Raw genomic sequence first — 27,259 nt, 5'->3', positions numbered from 1 at the left:
CCTGCGCCCGGAGTGTGAGAAATTGCGGATGAGTCCAATCCATAGACATTTAAACCAGGGGTCCAATCACAGACATTAAAACCAGGGGTCCAATCACAGACATTAAAACCAGGGGTCCAATCACAGACATTAAAACCAGGGGTCCAATCACAGACATTAAAACCAGGTGTCCAATCACAGACATTAAAACCAGGGATCCAATCACAGACATTCAAACCAGGGGTCCAATCACAGACATTAAAACCAGGGGTCCAATCACAGACATTAAAACCAGGGGTCCAATCACAGACATTAAAACCATGTGTCCAATCACAGACATGAAAACCAGGGGTCCAATCACAGACATTAAAACCATGTGTCCAATCACAGACATTAAAACCATGTGTCCAATCACAGACATGAAAACCAGGGGTCCAATCACAGACATTCAAACCAGGGGTCCAATCACAGACATTAAAACCAGGGGTCCAATCACAGACATTAAAACCAGGGCTCCAATACATAGACATTAAAACCAGGGGTCCAATCACAGACACACTACGCTATGCGCGCTCTCAGCTGCAGCCGTTAACGTGGTGAAGTTGGTTTAACTTTCGATATTCGCCAGACATTCGTACCTGCCAATATAAATAGCTCGCGCACGATTTGAGCATCATACCTGTTGAAGGAAAACAGGTGTACAACATTCCACAGGTCATATTTTCCTGATTCCAACTGAGTTTCCTGATTCCAACCTGAGTTTCCCTGGCGCACCGTCGTTGCAACGAGTTAGGGAATGTCAACAAATTGCATGGTCACACTATTCAAATCAAATCAAATTTACAAAATGTCAATAGCTCTTCAACCACGTGACTTAGCAATCTCATATACATTGTGCCCATAGACGACATTGTTGCCGGTGATGTCTGGTGAGGACCTGCCTTACAACAGGCCTACATGCCCTCAGTCCAGCCTCTCTCAGCCTATTGCGGACAGTCTGAGCACTGATGGAGGGATTGTGCGTTCCTGGTGTGACTCGAGCAGTTGTTGTTTCCATCCTGTACCTGTCCCGCAGGTGTGACGTTCGGATGTACCGATCCTGTGCAGGTGTTGTTACACGTGGTCTGCCACTGCGAGGATGATCAGCTGTCCGTCCTGTCTCCCTGTAGCGCTGTCTTAGGCGTCTCACAGTGCGGACATTGCAATTTATTGCCCTGGCCACATCTGCAGTCCTCATGCCTCCTTGCAACATACTTAAGGCACATTCACACAGATGAGCAGGGACCCAGGGCATCTTTCTTTTGGTGTTTTCAGGGTCAGTAGAAAGGCCTCTTTAGTGTCCTAGGTTTTCATAACTGTGACCTTAATTGCCCACCGTCTGTAAGCTGTTAGTGTCTTAACGACCGTTCCACAGGTGCATGTTCATTAATTGTTTATGGTTCATTGCACAAGCATGGGAAACAGTGTTTAAACCCTTTACAATGAAGATCTGTGAAGTGATTTGGATTTTTACGAATTATCTTTGAAAGACAGGTTCCTGAAAAAGGGCCATTTCTTTTTTTGCCAAGTTTATTTGTGAAAAATCACTTAAAATTCCATAGCTCCTTGACCATGTGACCTAGCCACCTCAAACCAACATTGAAATGTTCATGGGGTAGGGACATACATCGCACACCCTTTGGATTTTCTTAAAAATAATTGGCTTTCCTTTTACATGTCACCCATTGAGCATGTCCAGGACGTGTACGGCAGCATGTCCCAGTTCCTGCCAATATCCAGCAACTTCTCACAGCCATTGAAAAGGAGTGGGACAACCTTCCACTGGCCACAATCAGCAGCCTGATCAACTCTATGTGAAGGCGATGTCGTGCTGCATGAGGCAAATGGTGGTCACTCCAGATAGTGACTGGTTTTCTGATCCATGCCCTTACCTTTTTTTAAGGTGTCTGTGACCAATAGATGCATATCCATAGATTAAGGCCTAATGCATTTTTTTTTAAATTGACTGATTTCCTTACAGTGGTTCCTCCTTCAAAGTTTGCGTCAAACTGCAGCGTTATTTAATTGTCAGCCATTTTTACCTATAATGCTAGTTAGTGCTAGTTTGACCACCAGAGGGCATCTTTGAGACGCATTTGATAGTCTTCAATATTGGCTGTACTAGAAAATGTAAAACCTTTTTTGTAAGTTCACAGTATATGGGATTGATTAAGAAATTTAGCTTAATTAATTTGATTAATATTATGGTGTTTCTATTCCAAGAAAAACTAAACCCTCAGGGTTTCCATTAGGATGGAACGGAAAATATGGCGCTGTACAACGTGACGGTCAGGAGTAGCCTACAGGATAAGAGCATACGAGGATTGGAGGATCCTAATTAATATTTAAGGGGCATTTTTCGTTAGGCTCTGTGGCAATATCTAAGTTTTTTTTAATATATTTCAAAATTAATAATAATCGCTTTGATTAAAAACAATGATATTTTGGAGATGATTTTGTTTTCATTTAACCTAGTGAGCAAGAAAAAAGGCCATTCTTGAACATAGGGTGAGACATTCTCACTAATTTGTAAATAAAGCCAGTTTGTTATTTAGAATTATTAATTTCTGTTTTTAGAGGGAGAGAAACCAAAAACCAAAAGCCTAACATTAAAACCAGGGGTCCAATCACAGACATTAAAACCAGGGGTCCAATCACAGACATGAAAACCAGGGGTCCAATCACAGACATTAAAACCAGGGGTCCAATCCATAGACATTAAACCAGGGGTCCAATCCATAGACATTAAACCAGGGGTCCAATCACAGACATTAAAACCAGGGGTCCAATCCATAGACATTAAAACCAGGGGTCCAATCACAGACATTAAAACCAAGGGTCCAATCCATACACATTAAAACCAAGGGTCCAATCCATACACATTAAAACCAGGGGTCCAATCCATAGACATTAAAACCAGGGGTCTAATCACAGACATTAAAACCAGGGGTCCAATCACAGACATTAAAACCAGGGGTCCAATCACAGACATTAAAACCAGGGGTCCAATCACAGACATTAAAACCAGGGGTCCAATCACAGACATTAAAACCAGGGGTCCAATCCATAGACATTAAAACCAGGGGTCTCCCGGTCACAGCCGCACGGGTATTGAACCTACATCTGCAGAGTCTTACTGTGCCACTTGGGCGCTGTACGACATAACCGGTCGGGAGTAGGCTACAATACTACAGTAAGAGCAGAATAATCCTAACATTTCCACACCGTAATTGTAGTCTAAGTTTCTCTTAGAATAAAAACCTTAGTATAACAACAGTTTTAGTAAGTAATGCTAAAACGAGTAGAAAGAAAAAAAACAAGTGTATTTTTAGAGACACTGACCCCCAAAAATAATCAGTGCTCTAACTCTCCCTTGTGCTGGTCTGGAGCAATGAAGTAGTGATGCAGGGTACCGTACTAAACCACAAAAGACCTCTAAATCCCGCAGCATAACCGCAAAACTTTTAGTTTTTCCTACCATACCCTTGTCTGTACATTATGCCTTGAATCTATTCTTCTGTGCCCAGAAATCTGCTCCTTTTACTCTGTTCCGAACGCACTAGACGATCAGTTCTTATAGCCTTTAGGCGTACCCTTATCCTACTCCTCCTCTGTTCTTCTGGTGATGTAGAGGTTAACCCAGGCCCTGCAGCCCCCAGCATGACTCCCATTCCCCAGGTGCTCTCATTTGTTGACTTCTGTAACCGTAAAAAACCTTGGTTTCATGCATGTTAACATCAGAAGCCTCCTCCCTAAGTTTGTTCTATTTACTGCATTAGCACACTCTGCCAACCCTGATGTCCTCGCCGTGTCCGAATCCTTAGGAAGGTAACCAAAAATCCAGAAATTTCCATCCCTAACTATAACATTTTCCAACAAGATAGAACTGCCAAAGAGGGCGGAGTTGCAATCTACTGCAGAGATCTGTCATACTATCCAGGTCTGTGCACAAACAATTTGAGCTTCTACTTTTAAAACTCCACCTTTCCAGAAACAAGTCTCTCACCGTTGCCACTTGTTATAGACCACCTTCAGCCCCCAGCTGTGCCCTGGACACCATATGTGAATTGATTGCCCCCCATCTATCTTCAGAGTTCATACAGTTAGGTGACCTAAACTGGGATATGCTTAACACCCCGGCTGTCCAACAATCTAAACTAGATGCCCTCAATCCCACACAAATTATCAAGGAACCTACCAGGTAAAACCCTAAATCTGTAACCATGGGCACCCTCTTAGATATTATCCTGACCAACTTGCCCTCTAAATAACCTCTGCTGTCTTCAACAAGGATCTCAGCGATCACTGCCTCATTGCCTACGTACATAATGGGTCCGCGGTCGAACGAGGTGCCCAATGTAAACTGCCTGTTACTTAGGCCCAGAAGCTAGGATATGCATATGCATGGTAGTATTGGATAGAAAACTCTCTAAAGTTTCCAAAGTGTTAAAATAATGTCTGAGTATAACAGAACTGATATGGCAGGTGAAAACCTGAGGAAAATCCATCCAGGAAGTGGGATATTTTTGATGTGTGTACTTTTCAATTGAATGCCTATAGAGTATCTAAATGGTTATGACCCAGATTGCAGTTCCTATGGCTTCCACTAGATGTCAACAGTCTTTAGACATTGTTTCAGGCTTGTATTCTGAAAAATGAGGAAGAATGAGACTCCAGAATGAACCAGAGCTAGTTTGCACGCGTTCATTGTTTTTCCTTTCTTTTGAAGGCGCTATTGTCCGGTTGAAATATTATCGATTATTCAGACAATAGACAACCTGAGGATTAATTATAAACATTGTTTGAGCCAGTGGATTACTGAACAAAACGCGCCAACAAAACAGAGTTTTTGGGACATAAAGAGGGACTTTATCGAACAAAATGAACATTTATTGTGTAACAGGGACTCTTGTGACTGCAACCATATGAATATCATCAAAGGCAAGTGATTAAATTTATCGCTATTTCTGACTTTTGTAATTCCTTTTCTTGGTTGTAAAATGTTTGTATGCTTTAGTCTGCTGGGCGCTGTCCTCAGATAATCGCATGGTATGCTTTCACCGTAAAGCCCTTTTGAAATCTGACACAGTGGTTGGATTAACAAAAAGTTTATCTTTAAGCTGGTGTATAACATTTTTATCTAAGAAGTTCATCTTTATGTCGATGTATAACAATAGTATGTTTTATGAATGTTTAATTTGACTATTTTTGTATTTTTTATTTGGCGCTCTGCAAATTTCACCGGATGTTGGCCAGGTGGGACGTTACCGTCCCACCTGCCCATAAGAAGATATACACAGTCTATCAGTTAGGAAAGCTAAGGCTAGCATCTTCAAACAGAAATCTGCATCCTGTAGCACTAATTCCAAAAAGTTTTGGGACACTGCCCGCTACAATAATCGATAATTTCAATAAGCATTTTTCTACGGCTGGCCATGCTTTCCACCTGGCTACCCCTACCCCGGCCAACATCTCAGCACCCCCTGCAGCAACTTGCCCAAGCCCCCCCCTGCGTCTCCTTCACCAAAATCCAAACAGCTGATGTTCTGAAAGAGTTGCAAAATCTGGATCCCTCTCTTTCTAAAATTATCTGCCGAAATCGTTGCAACTCCTATTACTAGCCTATTCAACCTCTCTTTCATATCGTCTGAGATCCCCAAAGATTGGAAAGCTACCGTGGTCATCCCCCTCTTCAGAGGGGGAGACACTCTAGACCCAAACTGTTATAGACCTATATCCATCCAGCAATGCCTTTCTAAAATCTTTGAAAGCCAAGTTATCAAACAGATCACCGACCATTTCGAATCCCATCGTACCTTCTCCGCTATGCAATCTGGTTTCCGAGCTGGTCATGGGTGCACCTCAGCCACGCTCAAGATCCTAAATGATATCATAACCGCCATCGACAAAAGACAGTACTGTACAGCCGTCTTCATCGACCTGGCCAAGGCTTTCGACTCTGTCAATCACTGCATTCTTATCGGCAGACTCAATTGCCTTGGCTTCTCAAATGACTGCCACGCCTGGTTCACCAACTACTTCTCAGATAGAGTTCAGTGTGTCAAATCGGAGGGCCTGTTGTCCGGACCTCTGGCAGTCTCTATGGGGGTGCCACAGGGTTTAATTCTGCCCACATATTTTCTATAGGATTGAGGTCTGGGCTTTGTGATGGCCACTCCAAAACCTTGACTTTGTTGTCCTTAAGCCATTTTGCCACAACTTTGGAAGTATGCTTGGGGTCATTGTCAATTTGGAAGACCCATTTGCGACCAAGCTTTAACTTCCTGACTGATGTCTTGAGATGTTGCTTCAATATATCAACATAATTTTCCCTCCTCATGATGCCATCTATTTTGTGAAGTGCACCAGTCCCTCCTGCAGCAAAGCACCCCCACAACACGATGCTACCACCCCCGTGCTTCACGGTTGGGATGGTGTTCTTCGGTTTGCAAACCTCCCCCTTTTTCAAACCAAACATAACGATGGTCATTATGGCCAAACAGTTCTATTTTTGTTTAATCAGACCAGACGACATTTCTCCAAAAAGTATGATCTTTGTCCACATGTGCATTTGCAAACTGTAGTCTGGCTTTTTTATGGCGGTTTTGGAGCGCTGGCTTCTTCCTTGCTGAGCGGCCTTTCATGTTACGTCGATAATATGACTTGCATTACTGTGGATATAGATACTTTTGTACCTGTTTCCTCCAGCATCTTCACAAGGTCCTTTGCTGTTGTTCTGGAATTTATTTTCACTTTTCACACAAAAGTACAAAACACGTCTCCTTCCTGAGCGGTATGACGGCTGCGCGGTCCCATGGTGTTTATACTTGCGTACTATTGTTTGTACAGATGAACGTGGTACCTTCAGGCATTTGGAAATTGCTCCCAAGGATGAACCAGACTTGTGGAGGTCTACAATTTTTTTTCTAAGATCTTGGCTGATTTCTTTTGATTTTCCCATGATGTCAAGCAAAGAGGTACTGAGTTTGAAGGTAGGCCTTAAAATACATACACAGGTACATCTCCAATTGACTCCAATTATGTCAATTAGCCTATCAGAAGCTTCTAAAGCCATGACATCATTTTCTGGAATTTTCCAAGCTGTTTAAAGGCACAGTCAACTTAGTGTATGTAAACTTCTGACTCACTGGAATTGTGATACAGTGAATTATAAGTGAAATAATCTGTCTGTAAACAATTGTTGGAAAAATGCACAAAGTAGATGTCCTAACCGATTTGCCAAAACTATAGTTTGTTAACAAGAAATTTGTGGAGTGGCTGAAAAACGAGTTTTATTGACTCCAACCTAAGTGGATGTAAACTTCCGACTTCAACTGTATGACAGGTAAGAGGCTGAAGCAAAAAATAAATAAGTACTGAAATAAGCTATTTTGCTTAGTGTTTAGGAATGATAAATAGCCAGAATAGTGGTGTTTCACTGTGAAGTTAGTATTGCGTTGGGACTGCTGGTGTTTCGTTTCCAATGAGCAGGCTTGCATTGTGATAAATGCATTCGTCTTAAACACACATATTATTAAAAGATGTTTAAGATAGCTTGGTTTTATATTCACTTTATGCATTGATAACTAATATTGCTAGGCGATATGATGCGATACAACTAGATTAGAAAGCCTAGACTCCTTCATCTTGATGTAACCTAAATTAATTGGATACAAAACAAACACCGGCATATTATAAAGGTCCAATTTAATTATATGCATGAAATGAATATCAAACAGGAATATATATTCAATGAAATGAACAGAGCATTGTAATATTATGCCTGTATCTCTCCTTGCAGAGGATTAGACAGATGAACTACAGTCCACAGATTATGCCTGTCTCTCTCCTTGCAGGGGATTAGACAGATTAACTACAGTCCCCAGATGATGCCTGTCTCTCTCCTTGCAGGGGATTAGACAGATGAACTGCAGTCCCCAGATGATGCCTGTCTCTCTCCTTGCAGGGGATTAGACAGATGAACTGCAGTCCCTAGATGATGCCTGTCTCTCTCCTTGTAGGGGATTAGACAGATGAACTGCAGCTTCAGATGCCCAAACCTCAAAACCAGAAACATGTGGAGACATCAACACTTGTTGATTAATAAATTAATGAATGATGGGATGGGATGTGCTCCAACCTGGGGAGAACAGAACAGAAACATAAGGCCAATGGGGGAGAAAACCTCACTTTCAGTGCTGGTTCAAGTTGGTGAGAACCACAAATACCTTTGTTAATGTGCAATGGTTTTGTAAACAGTTTTGCATATTCATAGGCTTGATCAAGTTGTCACCAGTTTACTTTTAATTAAAAATATGATAAAATTGTCTTTATATGCAATGGTGAAACACGAAGGGAGGGGAAGTGACAAGAAGAAAGTTAGCTAACGTTAGGTAAACAGACACTGCATGCATGGATTGACTGATCACGTAAGAATACACAAATAACTTGGCTGGCTAGCAAGACTGAACCCCACATAGCTAGTTACATTCCCTAAGTTTTTAATCAGATGTTAAAATGTCTTACCTCCGAACCAGTCGGGCAAAACTGGAGTGGAATTATCAAATCAGTTGCCATCTGTCCCTGAAAACAAATAGAAAAAAACCACATTTGCCTCATTTGTTATTAGCTGGCTAGCAAGGAGAACAACAAGTGGCTGCCTAGTCACATGGATTCCTAAATCATTGCGATGATAAATTATTACAGTTTCTGATCATTGTTTTCAGGCTGGTTACATTGGTGCTATGTGCCAAGATGAAGCTAGCTAGCGACCCCAGAAGTTGCTAATAATATCTGCAGCGAAGTTTCCATCCAAGTGGCGAGAGATTTTCATGCAAATATTCTAGAATCCGCATAAATAAAATGGACGCATTTCCCCACTAGTGGTGTTTCCACCAAATGGACTTGTTGCAGATAAAAACCCGTGCGTGATGACCTAGTAACCTTCGCTTACATTTTTAATTACCGAATAAAAATCGAACATTCCACGTGTTTCCATCGCATTTCCAACTGCTAGTTTTGTCACAAAAACTGTTACGTTAAATAGCTTACTCTGATCTTGGCACGTGTGGTTTAGCGCACAGCTAACTAGCAGATACAGTGTGGTTTAGCAGACAGCTTGCAGATACAGTGTGGTTTAGCGTACAGCTAGCAGATACAGTGTGGTTTAGCACACAGCTAGCTAGCAGATACAGTGTTGTTTAGCACACAGCTAGCTAGCAGATACAGTGTGGTTTAGCGCACAGCTAGCAGATACAGTGTGGTTTAGCACACAGCTAGCTAGCAGATACAGTGTGGTTTAGCACACAGCTAGCTAGCAGATACAGTGTGGTTTAGCGCACAGCTAGCAGATACAGTGTGGTTTAGCACACAGCTAGCTAGCAGATACAGTGTGGTTTAGCATACAGCTAGCTAGCAGATACAGTGTGGTTTAGCACACAGCTAGCAGATACAGTGTGGTTTAGCATACAGCTAGCAGATACAGTGTGGTTTAGCGCACAGCTAGCAGATACAGTGTGGTTTAGCGCACAGCTAGCTAGCAGATACAGTGTGGTTTAGCACACAGCTAGCAGATACAGTGTGGTTTAGCACACAGCTAGCAGATACAGTGTGGTTTAGCACACAGCTAGCAGATACAGTGTGGTTTAGCATACAGCTAGCAGATACAGTGTGGTTTAGCACACAGCTAGCTAGCAGATACAGTGTGGTTTAGCGTACAGCTCGCAGATACAGTGTGGTTTAGCATACAGCTAGCAGATACAGTGTGGTTTAGCATACAGCTAGCAGATACAGTGTGGTTTAGCGCACAGCTAGCAGATACAGTGTGGTTTAGCGCACAGCTAGCAGATACAGTGTGGTTTAGCGCACAGCTAGCAGATACAGTGTGGTTTAGCGCACAGCTAGCAGATACAGTGTGGTTTAGCATACAGCTAGCAGATACAGTGTGGTTTAGCACACAGCTAGCAGATACAGTGCGGGTAGGCTGTGCAGCTAAGCTAGTCTACAACTCTGGACCCAAGTACCTGTCTGACCTTATTCTACTCTCCTCTCCCACATGCACCCGTCTCTCCTCCAGGTCCATCTCCCTTTAGCAGCCCCACAGCAGACCACCCTTCTCTCCTCCAGGTCCATCTCCCTTCAGCAGCCCCACATCAGACCACCCTTCTCTCCTCCAGGTCCATCTCCCTTCAGCAGGCCCACATCAGACCACCCTTCTCTCCTCCAGGTCCATCTCCCTTCAGCAGTCTAAAAACTATGGGTGACAGGGCTTTAAGATGCGCCGCTCCGCGGGTGCTGCAGAGTCTCTTCCAGACACCGTTAGTGATGCAGAGTCTCTTCCAGACACCGTTAGTGATGCAGAGTCTCTTCCAGACACCGTTAGTGATGCAGAGTCTCTTCCAGACACCGTTAGCAATACAGAGTCTCTTCCGGACACCGTAAGTGATGCAGAGTCTCTTCCGGACACCGTTAGCGATGCAGAGTCTCTTCCGGACACCGTTAGCGATGCAGAGTCTCTTCCGGACACCGTTAGCGATGCAGAGTCTCTTCCGGACACCGTTAGCGATGCAGAGTCTCTTCCGGACACCGTTAGCGATGCAGAGTCTCTTCCGGACACCGTTAGCGATGCAGAGTCTCTTCCGGACACCGTTAGCGATGCAGAGTCTCTTCCGGACACCGTTAGCGATGCAGAGTCTCTTCCGGACACCGTTAGTGATGCAGAGTCTCTTCCGGACACCGTTATTGATGCAGAGTCTCTGTCCTCCTTTAAGGCACAGCTCAAGACTGTTCAAAAAAGGACTAATTCTGTTCTCATGTCCTCCAGACAGGATAACACTGAGAGATGTCCCCCTAGCTACAGTATCTTCAGATGAATGAGGATATATACAGTAGGTCTGTTTGAGAGGTGTCCCTTACCTAGCTACAGATGAGGATATTTACAGTAGGTCTGTTTGAGAGGTGTCCCCCACCTAGCTACAGATGAGGATATATACAGTAGGTCTGTTTGAGAGGTGTCCCTTACCTAGCTACAGATGAGGATATATACAGTAGGTCTGTTTGAGAGGTGTCCCTTACCTAGCTACAGATGAGGATATATACAGTAGGTCTGTTTGAGAGGTGTCCCCCACCTAGCTACAGATGAGGATATATACAGTAGGTCTGTTTGTTTTCTGTGTTTTGGGTAAAAAAATAAAAAATAATTGTGCCTTGGGTGTGAGAAAAGCACTCTAAATTAACAATGATTATAATTATTAACCTAGCTAACATTTTGGATCTTGCTTGTTTGATTCTGCTCTTATTTCAAATGCTCACACAGACGTTTCCCATTCGGTTGAACAAATAGTGGCTTATTCACCAATGCGGAATTGTAAACACATTGCGGTTGCTTGTTTGCAGACGTAATTATATATATATATATATATATATATTTTTACAGCTTTGACAGTGTTACTGATTGTAGTGGTGGCACTTGGCTTAAACTTGCAAATTCAGCACAAACAACATTATATAATAGAATGTTGTTATTTGACATGTTGAATTAAAAGCCTATTTGCTCCTGAAAATAGTGTTATTTGAAGTGTATATTTTTTGAGTAGAGTAGAGTAGACTATAGTATAGCAGAGTAGACTATAGTATAGCAGAGTATAGTAGAGTAGAATATAGTGGAGTATAGCATATTATAGCACAGCAGAGCGTAGTATGGCAGAGTAGAGTATAGCAAAGTATAGTGTAGTAGAGTAGAGTATGCTATAGCATAGCAGAGTATAGTCTAGTAGAGTATAGTAGAATATAGCAGAGTATAGTATATTATAGTACAGCAGAGCGTAGTATAGCAGAGTATAGCAAAGCATAGTGTAATAGAGAAGAGTAGACTATAGTATACTATAGTATAGCAGAGTATAGTATAGTAGAGTAGAGCATACTATAGTATAGCAGAGTATAGTAGAGTAGAGTATACTATAGTATAGCAGAGTAGAGTGGAGTATACTATAGCATAGCAGAGTATAGTAGAGTCGAATATAGTGGAGTATAGCATATTATAGTGCAGCAGAGCATAGTATAGCAGAGTAGAATATAGTAGAGTAGAGTATACTATAGCATAGCAGAGTATAGTAGAGCATAGTCTAGTAGAGTATAGTGGAGTATAGTATATTATAGTACAACAGAGTGTAGTCTAGTAGGGTAGAGTATAGTATATAATAGTACAGCGGAGTGTAGTCTAGTAGAGTAGAGTATAGTGGAGTATAGTATATAATAGTACAGCAGAGAGTGGTATGGTAGAGTGGAGTATAGCAAAGTATAGTGTAGTAGAGTATGGGATAGTAGAGTATAGTACACTATAGTATAGCAGAGGATAGTATAGTGAAGTATAGTATACTGTGGTATAGCAGAGTATAGCAGAGGATAGTATAGTGAAGTATATTATAGTATACTATGGTATAGCAGAGTATGGTATAGTGAAGTATAGTAGAGTACAGTAGAGTATAGTATAGCATGGTATAGTATAGTAGAGTGGATTAGAGTATTTTAGAGTAGAGTGGAGTATATTAGAGTGTGGTATAGTAGAGTATAGTATAGTAGAGTAGGGTGTAGCATAGTAGAGTGTGGTATAGTAGAGTGTAGCAGAATAGAGTATAGTAGAGTATCGTAGAGTGTAGTATAGTAGGGTGTAGTAGAGTAGAGATTAGTAGAGCGGAGTAGAGTATTGTAGAGTGAAGTACAGTAGAGTATTGTAGAGTGAAGTACAGTAGAGTAGAGTGCAGTACAGTATAGTAGAGTATAGTAGAGCAGAGTATAGTAGAGCAGAGTATAGTAGAGTATTGTAGAGTGTAGTGAGGTAAATAAGTATGAGAACATGATTCATACACATAGAAAGGTCCCTTTCATATAGATATAGTTTATCATGTTATATACAGTGTCTTCAGATGGAATCAATCAAATGTATTTATGAAGCCCTTTTTACATCAGCCGATGTCTCAAAGTGCTGTACAGAAACCCAGCCTAAAACCCCAAACAGTTCTACAATGCAGATGTAGAAGCACGGTGGCTAGGAAAAACTCCATAAAAAGGCCAGAACCTAGGAAGAAATCTAGAGAGGAACCAGGCTCTGAGGGTTGGCCAGTTCTCTTCTGGCTGTGCCGGGTGGAGATTATAACAGTACATGGCCAAGATGTTCAAATGTTCATAGATGACCAGCAGGGTCAAATAATAATAATCACAGTAGTGGAGAGGGTGCAACAGGTCAGCACCTCAGGAGTAAATGTCAGAAAGAGAGAGAGAGTAAGCGAGAGAATTAGAGGGAGCATATTTAAATTCACACAGAACACCGGATAAGACAGGAGAAATACTCCAGACATAACAGACTGACCCTAGCCCCCCGGCACATAAACTACTGCAGCATAAATACTGGAGGCTGAGACAGGAGGGGTCGGGAGACACTGTGGCCCCATCCAATGATACCCCCGGACAGGGCCAAACAGGCAGGATATAACCCCACCCACTTTGCCAAAGCACAGGCCCCACACCACTAGAGGGATATCTTCAACCACCAACTTACAACCCTGAAACAAGGCCGAGTATAGCCCACAAAGATCTCCCCCACGGCACAACCCAAGGGGGGGCGCCAACCCGGACAGGAAGATCACGACAGAGACTCAATCCACTCAAGTGACACGCCCCTCCTAGGGACGGCATGGAAGAGCACCAGTAAGCCAGTGAGCCCCCATAATAGGGTTAGAGGCAGAGAATCCCAGTGGAGAGAGGGGAACCGGCGGGCAGAGACAGAAAGCACGGTTCATAACTCCAGTGCCTTTCCGTTCACCTTCAGTAGGTCATAGGACCTACTGAAGAGATGAGTCTTCAATAAAGACTTAAAGGTCGAGACCAAGTCTGTGTCTCTCACATGGATAGGCAGACCACTCCATAAAATTTTAGCTCTATAGGAGAAAGCACTTCCTCCAGCTGTTTGCTTAGAAATTCTAGGGACAGTAAGGAGGCCTGCGTCTTGTGACCATAGCGTACGTGTAGGTATGTACGGCAGGACCAAATCGGAGAGGTAGGTAGGAGCAAGCCCATGTAATGCTTTGCAGGTTAGCAGTAAAACCTTGAAATCAGCCCTAGCTTTTACAGGAAGCCAGAGTAAAGAGGCTAACACTGTGTTTTGCACTAACTGAAGTTTATTTAGTGCTTTATCCGGGTAGCCGGAAGGTAGAGCATTGCAGTAGTCTAGAAATGACAAAAGCATGGATATATTTTTCTGCATCATTTTTGGACAGAAAGTTTCAGATTTTTGCAATGTTACATAAATGGAAAAAAGCTGTCCTTGAAACAGTATGATATGTTCGTCAAAAGAGAGATCAGGGTCCAGAGTAACGCCGAGGTCCTTCACAGAGTTATTTGAGACGACTGTACAAGACCTCAAGATGAATTGTCAGATCCAACAGAAGATCTCTGTTTCTTGGGACCTAGAACTAGCATCTCTGTTTTGTCCGAGTTTAAAAGTGAAACATTTGCCGCCATCCACTTCCTCATGTCTGAAACACAGGCTTCCAGGGAGGACAATTTTGGGGATTCACCATGTTTCATCGAAATGTACAGCTGTGTATCGTCTGCGTAGCAGTGAAAGTTAACATTATGTTTCCGAATGGCATCACCAAGAGGTAAAATACATAGCAAAAACAATTGAGGTCCGAAAACAGAACCTTGAGGAACACCGAAATTTACAGTTGATTTGTCAGAGGACAAACCATCCACAGAGACAAACTGATATCTTTCCGACAGATAAGATCTAAACCAGGCCAGAACTTGTCCATGTAGACCAATTTGGGTTTCCAATCTCTCCAAAAGAATGTGGTGATTGATGGTATCAAAAGCAGCACTAAGGTCTAGGAGCACGAGGACAGATGCAGAGCCTTGATCTGACACCATTAAAAGGTATGCAGCTTGGGTCCAGTATGCAGCTTGAAGGTTTAGAGGCCATGACTATTTTCACCAATGTGTCAAGAGATATAGTATCAAAAAACTTGTGTCTCCCTTGATCCTAGGTCCTGGCAGTGTTGTGCAGACTCAGGACAACTGAGCTTTGGAGAAATACGCAGATTTAAAGAGGAGTCCGTAGTTTGCTTTCTAATGATCATAATCTTTTCGTCAAAGAAGTTCATGAATGTATCACTGCTGAAGTGAAAGCCATCCTCTCTTGGTTTTTAGTTAACTTTGCGACAGTATCAAAAATACATTTTGGATTGTTCTTATTCTCCTCAATTAAGTTGCAAAAATAGGATGATCGAGCATCAGTGAGGGCTCTTCGATACTGCACGGTACTGTCTTTCCAAGCTAGTTGGAAGGCTTCCAGTTTGATGTAGTCCCATTTCCGTTCCAATTTTCTGGAAGCTTGCTTCAGGGCTCGGGTATTGTCTGTATACCCGGGAGCAAGTTTGTTCTGAAAAATATTTTTACTTTTAGGGGTGGGACTGCATCTAGGCTATTATTCAAGGTTATATTAAGTTTCTCAGTTAGGTGGTTAACCGATTGTTGTACTCTGATGTCCTTTGGTAGATGAAGGCAGTCTGGAGGGGCATCTAGGTGTAATGAACACGATGGGAGATAGAGAGCTGGTTTCAAGTGCAGAGCACAGCAGGTGTTTATTGTAAAGGACCACAGGAGGAGGCAGGTAGCTGGGTCCAGGGGCAGGCAGAAGGTCATACACAGGAGGAGGCAGGTAGCTGGGTCCAGGGGCAGGCAGAAGGTCATACACAGGAGGAGGCAGGTAGCTGGGTCCAGGGGCAGGCAGAAGGTCATACACAGGAGGAGGCAGGTAGCTGGGTCCAGGGGCAGGCAGAAGGTCATACACAGGAGGAGGCAGGTAGCTGGGTCCAGGGACAGGCAGAAGGTCATACACAGGAGGAGGCAGGTAGCTGGGTCCAGGGGCAGGCAGAAGGTCATACACAGGAGGAGGCAGGTAGCTGGGTCCAGGGGCAGGCAGAAGGTCATACACAGGAGGAGGCAGGTAGCTGGGTCCAGGGGCAGGCAGAAGGTCATACACAGGAGGAGGCAGGTAGCTGGGTCCAGGGGCAGGCAGAAGGTCATACACAGGAGGAGGCAGGTAGCTGGGTCCAGGGGCAGGCAGAAGGTCATACACAGGAGGAGGCAGGTAGCTGGGTCGAGGGGCAGGCAGAAGGTCATACACAGGGACTCCAAAAAGGCAACAGTACAGGCAAGGAAAAGGCTAGTAAAGTCGTCCAGGAGATCAGGCAATAGGTTGATAACAGGAGAGCCGATAGGCTAAGGTTGTAACGCAGGTCGTATAAAGGGGACCAAGGCGCGACGTGTGAAGTGCTCATATTTCCTTTTAATGAATACACTTTAACAAAACGACCGACAACAGTTCCGTCAGGTGACATACAGAAAACAACTACCCACAAAAACCCAGGAAGAAAAACCCCTACTTAATAAATACCATCTCCAATCAGAGGCAACGAGGATCAGCTGCCTCCAATTGGAGATCAACCCAAACAAACAACCCCAACATAGAAATAGAAAACATAGAATACCCAAAACACCCCCTGTCATGCCCTGACCTACTCTACTATAGAAAATGACATCTTACTAGGGTCAGGACGTGGCAAAGGTACAGGCAGGGAATAGGCAAAAGGTGTCGTTAGTGAGGCAGGCAAAACCTATCATACACGGGAGGATTAAATTACGAGAACAAACATAGCTCGGAATAGAAGTGTGTCACAAAACAAACAATACCTCACAGTGATGGGGTGCAAAGAACTGAACTAAATAGAGTGTGATAATGACATACAGGTGTGTGAACAGGTGATCAGAATCTGGAGAGTGAGCTGCGTTCAGGGGATCTATGTGTTTGAGAGTGTGAGCTGGAAAGTGGGCTGGATGCAGACGTAACACTTGGAATCTTTGGGTTGTCCGAGAATTTATAGCACAGCTTTTGATGATCCTTGGCTGGGGTCTGAGCAGATGTTGCGGTTGCAAATGTAATAAAATGGTGGTCCGATAGTCCAGGATTATGAGGAAAAACATTAAGATCCACAATATTTATTCCACAGGACAAAACTAGGTCCAGAGTTTGACTGTGGCAGTAAGTAGGTCCGGAGACATGTTGGACAAAACCCACTGAGTCGATGATGGTTCCGAAAGCCTTTTGGAGTGGGTCTGTGGACTTTTCCATGTGAATATTAAAGTCAACAAAAATGTCAATATTATCTGCCGTGACTACAAGGTCCGATAGGAATTCAGGGAACTCAGTGAGGAACGCTGTATAGGGCCCAGGAGGCCTGTAAACAGTTGCTATAAAAAGTGATTGAGTAGGCTGCATAGATTTCATGACTAGAAGCTCAAAAGATGAAAACGCAGTCATTTTTTTTGTAAATTAAAATTTGCTATCGTAAATGTTAGCAACACCTCTGCCTTTGCGAGATGCGCGGGGGATATGGTCACTAGTGTAACCAGCAGGATTTAACAAAGTAAATTCATCAGGCTTAAGCCAGGTTTCAGTCAGGCCAGTCACATCAATATTATAATCAGTGATTAGTTAATTGACTATAACTGCCTTGGAAGTGAGGGATCTAACATTAAGTAGCCCTATTTTGATATGTGAGATATCACAATCTCTTTCAATAATGGCAGGAATCCAGTGAGATTGCTAAGGCGAACACCGCCATGTTTAGTTTTGTCCAACCTAGGTCGAGGCACAGACACGGTCTCAATGGGGATAGCTGAGCTGACAACACTGACTGTGCTAGTGGCAGACTCCACTAAGCTGGCAGGCTGGCTAACAGCCTGCTGCCTGGCCTGCACCCTATTTCATTGTGGAGCTAGGGGAGTTAGAGTCCTGTCTATGTTCGTAGATAAGATGAGAGCACCCCTCCAGCTAGGATGGAGTCCGTCACTCCTCAACAGGCCAGGCTTGGTCCTGTTTGTGGGTGAACCCCAGAAAGAGGGCCAATTATCTACAAATTCTATCTTTTGGGAGGGGCAGAACACAGTTTTCAACCAGCAATTGAGTTGTGAGACTCTGCTGTAGAGCTCATCACTCCCCCTAACTGGGAGGGGGCCAGAGACAATTACTCGATGCCGACACATCATTCTAGCTGATTTACACGCTGAAGCTATGTTACGCTTGGTGACCTCTGACTGTTTCATCCTAACATTGTTGGAGCTGACGTGGATAACAATATCCCTATACTCTATACACTCGCCAGTTTTAGCTTTAGCCAGCACCGTCTTCAGATTAGCCTTAACGTCGGTAGCCCTGCCCCATGGTAAACAGTGTATGATCGCTGCATGATTGGTTTTAAGTCTAATACTGCGGGTAAAGACGTCGTCAATGACTAGGGTTTTCAATTTGTCAGAGCTGGTGGAGAAGAGACCAGAGAAGGCTCTGCCTCTGACTCCGTAACGGGAGGAGTAGAGACCAGAGAAGGCTCTGCCTCTGACTCCGTAACGGGAGGAGTAGAGACCAGAGAAGGCTCTGCCTCTGACCCCGTAACGGGAGGAGGAGAGTCCAGAGAAGGCTCTGCCTCTGACTCCGTAACGGGAGGAGTAGAGACCAGAGAAGGCTCTGCCTCTGACTCCGTAACGGGAGGAGTAGAGACCAGAGAAGGCTCGGCCTCTGACTCCGTAACGGGAGGAGAGGAGACCAGAGAAGGCTCTGCCTCTGACTCCGTAACAGGAGGAGTAGAGACCAGAGAAGGCTCTGCCTCTGACTCCGTAACGGGAGGAGTAGAGCCAGAGAAGGCTCTGCCTCTGACTCCGTAACGGGAGGAGTAGAGACCAGAGAAGGCTCTGCCTCTGACTCCGTAACGGGAGGATGAGAGACCAGAGAAGGCTCTGCCTCTGACTCCGTAACGGGAGGAGTAGAGACCAGAGAAGGCTCTGCCTCTGACTCCGTAACGGGAGGAGAAGAGACCAGAGAAGGCTCTGCCTCTGACTCCGTAACGGGAGGAGTAGAGCCAGAGAAGGCTCTGCCTCTGACTCCGTAACGGGAGGAGTAGAGACCAGAGAAGGCTCTGCCTCTGACTCCGTAACGGGAGGAGTAGAGACCAGAGAAGGCTCTGCCTCTGACTCCGTAACGGGAGGAGAAGAGACCAGAGAAGGCTCTGCCTCTGACTCCGTAACGGGAGGAGTAGAGACCAGAGAAGGCTCTGCCTCTGACTCCGTAACGGGAGGAGTAGAGACCAGAGAAGGCTCGGCCTCTGACTCCGTAACGGGAGGAGAGGAGTCCAGAGAAGGCTCTGCCTCTGACTCCGTAACGGGAGGAGTAGAGACCAGAGAAGGCTCTGCCTCTGACTCCGTAACGGGAGGAGTAGAAACCAGAGAAGGCTCTGCCTCTGACTCTGTAACGGGAGGATGAGAGACCAGAGAAGGCTCTGCCTCTGACTCCGACTCGTTGCTTAATGGGAAGAACCGGGTTGAACGTTTATTTCGGCTAAATGAGCGACACCGGTTGAGCATTCCTACAGCGTTTCCCTCCAGAAGCCATGACAAAAGTTGTCCGGCTGCGGGGACCGTGCGAGGGGGTTTATACTAACGTTACTATCTGTACTTAACTGGTGGCACAGACGCTGTTTCATCCTTTCCTACACTGAAATTACCCTTGCCTAACGATTGCGTCTGAAGCTGGGCTTGCAGCACAGCTATCCTCACCATAAGGCGTTCGTTCTCCTGTATATTACGAGTACAGCGACTTCAATTAGAAGGCATCATGTTAATGTTACTAATTAGCTTCGGCTGGTGGAGGTCCTGACGAACCACATCCAGATAAAGCGCCCGGGGTTGAAAAAGTTAAAAGATAATAGTTGAGCGAGGGGAAAAAATAAAAAACGTAAAGTAGTAAAATAAAGCTAGCAACAAAACGCACAGCAGCACGTAAACAAGTTGTGACAGGAAATGACGTCAGCACGTCATCAACCCTTTCATATAGCTATAGTTTATCATGTGTCTTCAGATGATGAATACTTTAGTGCCTTGTTGCAAACAGGATGCATTTTTGGAATATTTATATTTGTTCAATTAGGACCTAGACAATGAGGTGAGGGGTGTTCCTTACAATTCAGCGACCAATTAGGGTTTCCAATCTCTCCCCCCCCAAAAAAGTGGTGATCAATGGTGTCAAAAGCAGCACTAAGGTCTAGGAGCACGAGGACAGATGCAGGACCTTGGTCTGATGCAATTAAAAGATAATTTACCACTTTCACGAGTGCAGTCTCAGTGCTATGATGGAGTCTAAAACCAGACTGAAGCGTTAAGTATGGTGTATAGGTCAGGGTTCCAGCAGGTCTGGGACAGCAGGTCTGGGACAGGTAGCACGTCCGGTGAACAGGTCAGGGTTCCATAGCTGCAGGCAGAACAGTTGGAACTGGAGCAGCAGCACGGCCAGGTGTCTAAAACCAGACTGAAGCGTTAAGTATGCATTGTTTGTCTTCAGGAAGGCAGTGAGTTGCTGCACATCAGCTTTTTTTTCTGGGTCAAGGTTTGGCTTTTCCAAGAGAGGCTTTATTACTGCCACTTTTAGTGAGTTTGGTACACATCCGGTGGATGTGGAGAGCCATTTATTATGTTCAATATAGGAGGACCAAGCACAGGAAGTAGGTCTTTCAGTAGTTTAGTTGGAATACGGTCCAGTATGCAGCTTGACGGTTTAGAGGCCATGACTATATACATGAATGTGCCAAGAGATATAGTATTAAAACACTTGTCTCCATGGCAGCGTTTAACTTTTTTATATTTTGTAAAAAATTACACTTTGACATTATGGGGGTATTGTGTTTAGGCCGGTAGCAAGAAATCTAAATTCAATCTATTTTAAATTAAGGCTGTAACACAAGAAAATGTAAAAAGTCAAGCGGCGTGAATACTTTCTGAAGGCAATATATAAGACTTTCCATTTGCACCAGGGTGGGAGCATTAGAATGAGGCTTGGACTTTCCATTCACCCCAGGGTGGGAGCATTAGAATGAGGCTTGGACTGTCCATTCACACCAGGGTGGGGAGCGTTAGAATGAGGCTTGGACTTTCCATTCACACCAGGGTGGGAGCATTAGAATGAGGCTTGGACTTTCCATTCACCCCGGAGAGGGAGAGTTAGAATGAGGCTTGGACTTTCCATTCACCCCGGAGAGGGAGAGTTAGAATGAGGCTTGGACTTTCCATTCACACCAGGGTGGGAGCATTAGAATGAGGCTTGGAAAAGAGGAATCACGCACTCAATAAATAATGGCACGTATTTCAATACTGCATATTGGCAGCTGTTGTGTGGACTATGTCTACTTTATAAGAGTTGTGAGAGAAAAAAATGTAATGAATAAATTCAAGGCTTTTGTGAACTAACACTCACATTTTAATATTATCCTCTTTAGTAGCACTGACTTTCCTGACTGAGAGATGTATCCCACCTAGCTACAGATTTACATTTTAGTCATTTAGCAGACACTCTTATCCAGAGTGATTTACAGTAGTGAATGCATACATTTTATACTGGCCCCCCGTGGGAATTGAACCCACAACCCTGGCGTTGCACACACCATGCTCTACCAACTGAGCCACAGGGAAGACAGATGAATGAGGTTGTATATGACTGAGAGATGTATCCCACCTACCTACAGTATTTTCAGATGATCGCACTAACTGTAGTGGCTCTGGATCAGAGAGTCTACTAAATGACTCACTACTGTAGTGGCTCTGGATCAGAGAGTCTGCTAAATGACTCACTACTGTAGTGGCTCTGGTCAGAGAGTCTGCTAAATGACTCACTACTGTAGTGGCTCTGGATCAGAGAGTCTGCTAAATGACTCACTACTGTAGTGGCTCTGGATCAGAGAGTCTACTAAATGATTCACTACTGCAAGTGTCTCTGGATCAGAGAGTCTGCTAAATGACTCACTACTGTAGTGGCTCTGGATCAGAGAGTCTGCTAAATGACTCACTACTGTAGTGGCTCTGGATCAGAGAGTCTGCTAAATGACTCACTACTGTAGTGACTCTGGATCAGAGAGTCTGCTAAATGACTCACTACTGTAGTGGTTCTGGATCAGAGAGTCTGCTAAATGACTCACTACTGTAGTGTCTCTGGATCAGAGAGTCTGCTAAATGACTCACTACTGTAAGTGGCTCTGGATCAGAGAGTCTACTAAATGACTCACTACTGTAGTGGCTCTGGATCAGAGAGTCTGCTAAATTATTCACTACTGTAGTGGCTCTGGATCAGAGAGTCTGCTAAGGATCATTTTGAAGTATATAAAAAAATATATAAAAATATAACGAAATATAATTTTGGGACTTACTGCTATTAGCCCAAAGAAACATATTGAATAACAGATAGTCCTTACTGCTATTAGCCCATAGAAACACATTGAATAACAGATTACTGCTATTAGCCCATAGAAACACATTGAATAACAGATTACTGCTATTAGCCCATAGAAACACATTGAATAACAGATTACTGCTATTAGCCCATAGAAACACATGGAACAACAGATTACTGCTATTAGCCCATAGAAACACATGGAACAACAGATTACTGCTATTAGCCCATAGAAACACATTGAATAACAGATTACTGCTATTAGCCCATAGAAACACATGGAACAACAGACAGCCCCTCCCCAAAAATATCTTCGGGAAGTTTGTTTAAATTGTCTCTCCTATATCTGAGAGAAGAAGAAAGATGAGGAAACATTTTATTTTTGAATGTGTATTTAACCCCATGTTTTTGGCACTAAACTAAACATACATACTTCCATAGTTTTTTCAGACTGGTACCTGGGGGCCTTCAGATGAATCTTGTGAGCCCTGTGGGTGTCCTAGAGAACAGCGGATGCAGTGGATTGAGACCCATCAAATGCAAAACAGATATCTCTATCTTAAACTGACAGCTTTTTATGGGTATTTTTTTTTTTCTTCCTTATTCTAACTAGATTTCCGCGGGGCGCGGACATCAACTCTGGGGAAGGTGTTAATGCATTCAAATTCATGCTAATTCCTCAGTTGCCTGTGTGTTCATGTGTCACTGCGGATCAATCCGTTGCCAGGCTGACGGAGGAGGGGAGACAGACAGACAGACAGACAGACAGACAGACAGACAGACAGACAGACAGACAGACAGACAGACAGACAGACAGACAGACAGACAGACAGACAGACAGACAGACAGACAGACAGACAGACAGACAGACAGACAGACAGACAGACAGAGCGTCCCAAATTACACTCTATTCCCTATGGGCTCTGGTCAACAGTATAGGGAATAGGACCCAGAGGGCTCTGGTGAACAGTAGTACACTGTATAGGGAATAGGGTGCCATTTGGGACACAGATGCGACAGACACCTTTAATCCTGTAGTGTGATTGAGAGGCTAATATGACAGCAGCGACGGGGGCAAAACCAGGCGTATACCATATCGCACCCTATTCCCTTTATAGTGCACTACTTTAGACTGGGACACGCATGGAAGATAAAAGGGAACAGGGTTGCATTTGGGACGCAAAGCCTAGTGGGTCTGTTGAAAGGGCCAGATACTTTAATAACAGAAGGTTAACAACAGCAGAACACAGGGTGTCAAGACATGTTTCTGCTTAGCTTATTATCAAGCATACAACTACTGTCCCTAAATCAATATCCACGTTCTGAGATAACAGAAGAAACACTACAGAAAAAACACAGATCAGCAGAAAATGTGAAAAAGAAGAAGAAAGGGGAGAAAAAGCGAATGCTTAGTTTAGTTCAGTGACACTGAATACATTAGAACGTCACACCAAAACACCGCATTGCAACACCATTTAAATGTGTTGATGTGTATATGGCGTGTTGTTGTTATTACAGATTGGAAATGTATTCGTGGCCTGAAGACAGAATTACATCATAATACTGTTCTGTTCTGTTACGTCTCTTCGGTTCTGTTCTGTTACGTCTCTTCGGTTCTGTTCTGTTCTGTTCTGTTCTGTTACGTCTCTTCGGTTCTGTTCTGTTACGTCTCTTCGGTTCTGTTCTGTTCTGTTCTCTTTCGTCTCTTCGGTTCTGTTCTGTTAAGTCTCTTCTGTTCTGTTACGTTACGTCTCTTCTGTTCTGTTCTGTTCTGTTCTGTTACGTCTCTTCGGTTCTGTTCTGTTCTGTTACGTCTCTTCGGTTCTGTTCTGTTCTGTTCTGTTACGTCTCTTCTGTTCTGTTTTGTTACGTTACGTCTCTTCGGTTCTGTTCTGTTCTGTTCTGTTACGTCTCTTCGGTTCTGTTCTGTTCTGTTAAGTCTATTCTGTTCTATCTCTTCGGTTCTGTTCTGTTCTGTTACGTCTCTTCGGTTCTGTTCTGTTCTGTTCTGTTACGTCTCTTCGGTTCGGTTCTGTTCGGTTCTGTTCTGTTCTGTTATGTCTCTTCGGTTCTGTTCTGTTCTGTTACGTCTCTTCGGTTCTGTTCTGTTACGTCTCTTCGGTTCTGTTCTGTTAAGTCTGTTCTGTTGTAGTATAATACTGATGTTTCACTGTAAACTACCACTTACATTGTATTCATTATTTGACCATGCTGGTCATCTATGAACATTTGAACATCTAGGCCATGTTCTGTTATAATCTCCACCCGGCACAGCCAGAAGAGGACTGGCCACCCCTCATAGCCTGGTTCCTCTCTAGGTTTCTTCCTAGGTTCTGGCCTTTCTAGGGAGTTTTTCCTAGCCACCGTGCTTCTACACCTGCATTGCTTGCTGTTTTGGAGTTTCTGTACAGCACTTTGAGATATCAGCTGATGTGGTCCCGTGTGGCTCAGTTGGTAGAGCATGGTGTTTGCAAGGCCAGGATTGTGGTTTTGATTCCCACGGGGGACCAGTACAAAAACATTTTTCTATGAAATGTATGCATTCACTACTGTAAGTCACTCTGGATAAGAGCATCTGCTAAATGACTAAAATGTAAGAAGGGTTATATAAATACATTTGATTTGATTCATAAGGTAGTATAATACTGATGTTTCACTGTAAATTACTACTTACATTATATTATGTTCAGGTAATGTTACTGATATAAACTGATGTGTTGAGGTAATGTAACTGATATAAACAGGTAATGTCGAGGTAATATTACTGTTATAAACGGGTAATGTTGAGGTAATGTTACTGCTATAAACTGGTAATGTGGAGGTAATGTTACTGTTATAAACTGGTAATGTTGAGGTAATGTCACTGTTATAAACTGGTAATGTTGCGGTAATGTCACTGTTATAAACTGGTAATGTAGAGGTAATGTTGAGGTATGTTACTGTTATAAACTGGTAATGTGGAGGTAATGTTACATATAAACTGGTAATGTCGAGGTCATTTTACTGTTATAAACTGATATCTTAAATGTAATTATGCCTTGTAAGCAACGGGTGTAGACTAACAATGAAATTAATACAGGCCCTCCCAATGAAATTAATACAGGCCCTCCCAATGAAATTAATACAGGCCCTCCCAATGAAATTAATACAGGCCCTCCCAATGAAATGCATACAGGCTGTCCCAATGAAATGCATACAGGCCCTCCCAATGAAATTAATACAGGCCCTCCCAATGAAATGCATACAGGCCCTCCCAATGAAATGCATACAGGCCCTCCCAATGAAATGCATACAGGCCCTCCCAATGAAATGCATACAGGCCCTCCCAATGAGAAGAATACAGGCCCTCCCAATGAAGAATACAGGCCCTCCCAATGAAATGAATACAGGCCCTCCCAATGAAATGAATACAGGCCCTCCCAATGAAATGAATACAGGCCCTCCCAATGAAATGAATACAGGCCCTCCCAATGAAATGAATACAGGCCCTCCCAATGAAATGAATACAGGCCCTCCCAATGAAATGCATACAGGCCCTCCCAATGAAGAAGAATACAAAAATCCTAGAAAAAAAATTGTAACACGAGGAATAAATGCACAATGAGTAACGATAACATGGGATTACCAATACCTAGTTGATGTGCAGGGGTACGAGGTAATAACATGGCTATATAAAGGGAGTACCAGTACTGAGGTGATGTGCAGGGGTACGAGGTAATTGCGGTAGATATGTATATACACTATATGTCACGGTTATTGAAAGGAGGAGCGGACCAAAGTGCAGCGTGTGTGTCGTTCCACATTTTATTTCACTGTGAAACTAGGCAATACATAAATAAACTGAATGACAAAAACAACAAACCGTGACGCAGAGGTGAAACATACACTACTCAAAATGAATCTCCCACAAACCCAGGTGGGACAAACACCAACTTAAATATGACCTCCAATTAGAGACAACGATGACCAGCTGCCTCTAATTGGAGATCATCTCAAACAAAGCCCAACATAGAAATACAAAAATAGAACAACCCAACATAGAAATACAAAACTAGAACAACCCAACATAGAAAAAAGTAAACTAGAAAACCCCACTGTGCTGTGGAGGCGCACTGGAGGGAGATTGTGAGGAGCAGGCACATGCTCACCACAATAAGCACGGGGAGTTGGCTCAGGTCTCACCCCTGACTCCGCCAATCCTCCAATCTACCCGTGTGCCCCCCCAAAACATTTATTTGGGGCTGCCTCTCGTGCTTCCCCGGCAGGCTTCTATATCTGTCCAATACTTGCCCCCAAGTCCAGTCTATCCTCTCTCGCCTCTCTTCCAGAGACCAGGTATCCATCTCCTCCCGGGCACGATGCGGTGGGTAGTTGTGGTGGGTAGTGGTGGGTAGTTCTGTGACGACTGTCGTAGAGAGGGGACCAAAGCGCAGCGTGTTGATTGCTCATGATGAATATTTATTCGAACTCAAAACGCTAAAGGAAAAATAACAAATAGAAAACGAAAGCGCACAGTTCTGTCAGGTACATCAACTGAACAGAAGACAACTACCCACAAACACAGGTGGATAAAACCCTACTTAAGTATGATCTCCAATTAGAGACAATGAGGACCAGCTGCCTCTAATTGGAGATCATACCAAAAAAATACATAGAAATGAAAAACTAGAACCTAAACATAGATATACAAAACATAGAAAAACACAAAACACCCCCTGTCACGCCCTGACCTACTCTACCATAGAAAATAACAGCTTACTATGGTCAGGGCGTGACACTATATGTGACTCGGTTCTGGAAACTAGGCATGTGTTGCGCATCGCTACTTCACAGGAGAGGCATTTTAACGTAAACATTTATATTTTATCAAAATGCATTTTTTTTGGCAGAAATATCTTCTGGAACATATGAATTTTC

At 43.6% G+C, this 27,259-nt stretch overlaps 1 long non-coding RNA gene across 1 annotated transcript; it reads right to left on the bottom strand.

Moving 5' to 3' along the window:
• Positions 1-7,729: 7,729 nt before the first annotated feature.
• On the bottom strand, positions 7,730-22,857 carry LOC115173050 (uncharacterized). Its single transcript, XR_003871554.1, has 3 exons — positions 22,776-22,857; positions 8,545-8,601; positions 7,730-8,158 (listed from the first exon to the last, which is right to left on the bottom strand). It is a non-coding gene; the product is annotated as an uncharacterized LOC115173050 (long non-coding RNA).
• Between the last annotated feature and the right edge of the window lie 4,402 nt (positions 22,858-27,259).

The sequence above is a fragment of the Salmo trutta genome, chromosome 33 (assembly GCF_901001165.1).
Source record: "Salmo trutta chromosome 33, fSalTru1.1, whole genome shotgun sequence".
Taxonomy (NCBI): domain Eukaryota; kingdom Metazoa; phylum Chordata; class Actinopteri; order Salmoniformes; family Salmonidae; genus Salmo; species Salmo trutta.
Note: the sequence above shows the minus strand (reverse complement) of the source record. Positions and strands in the feature narration are given on the sequence as shown.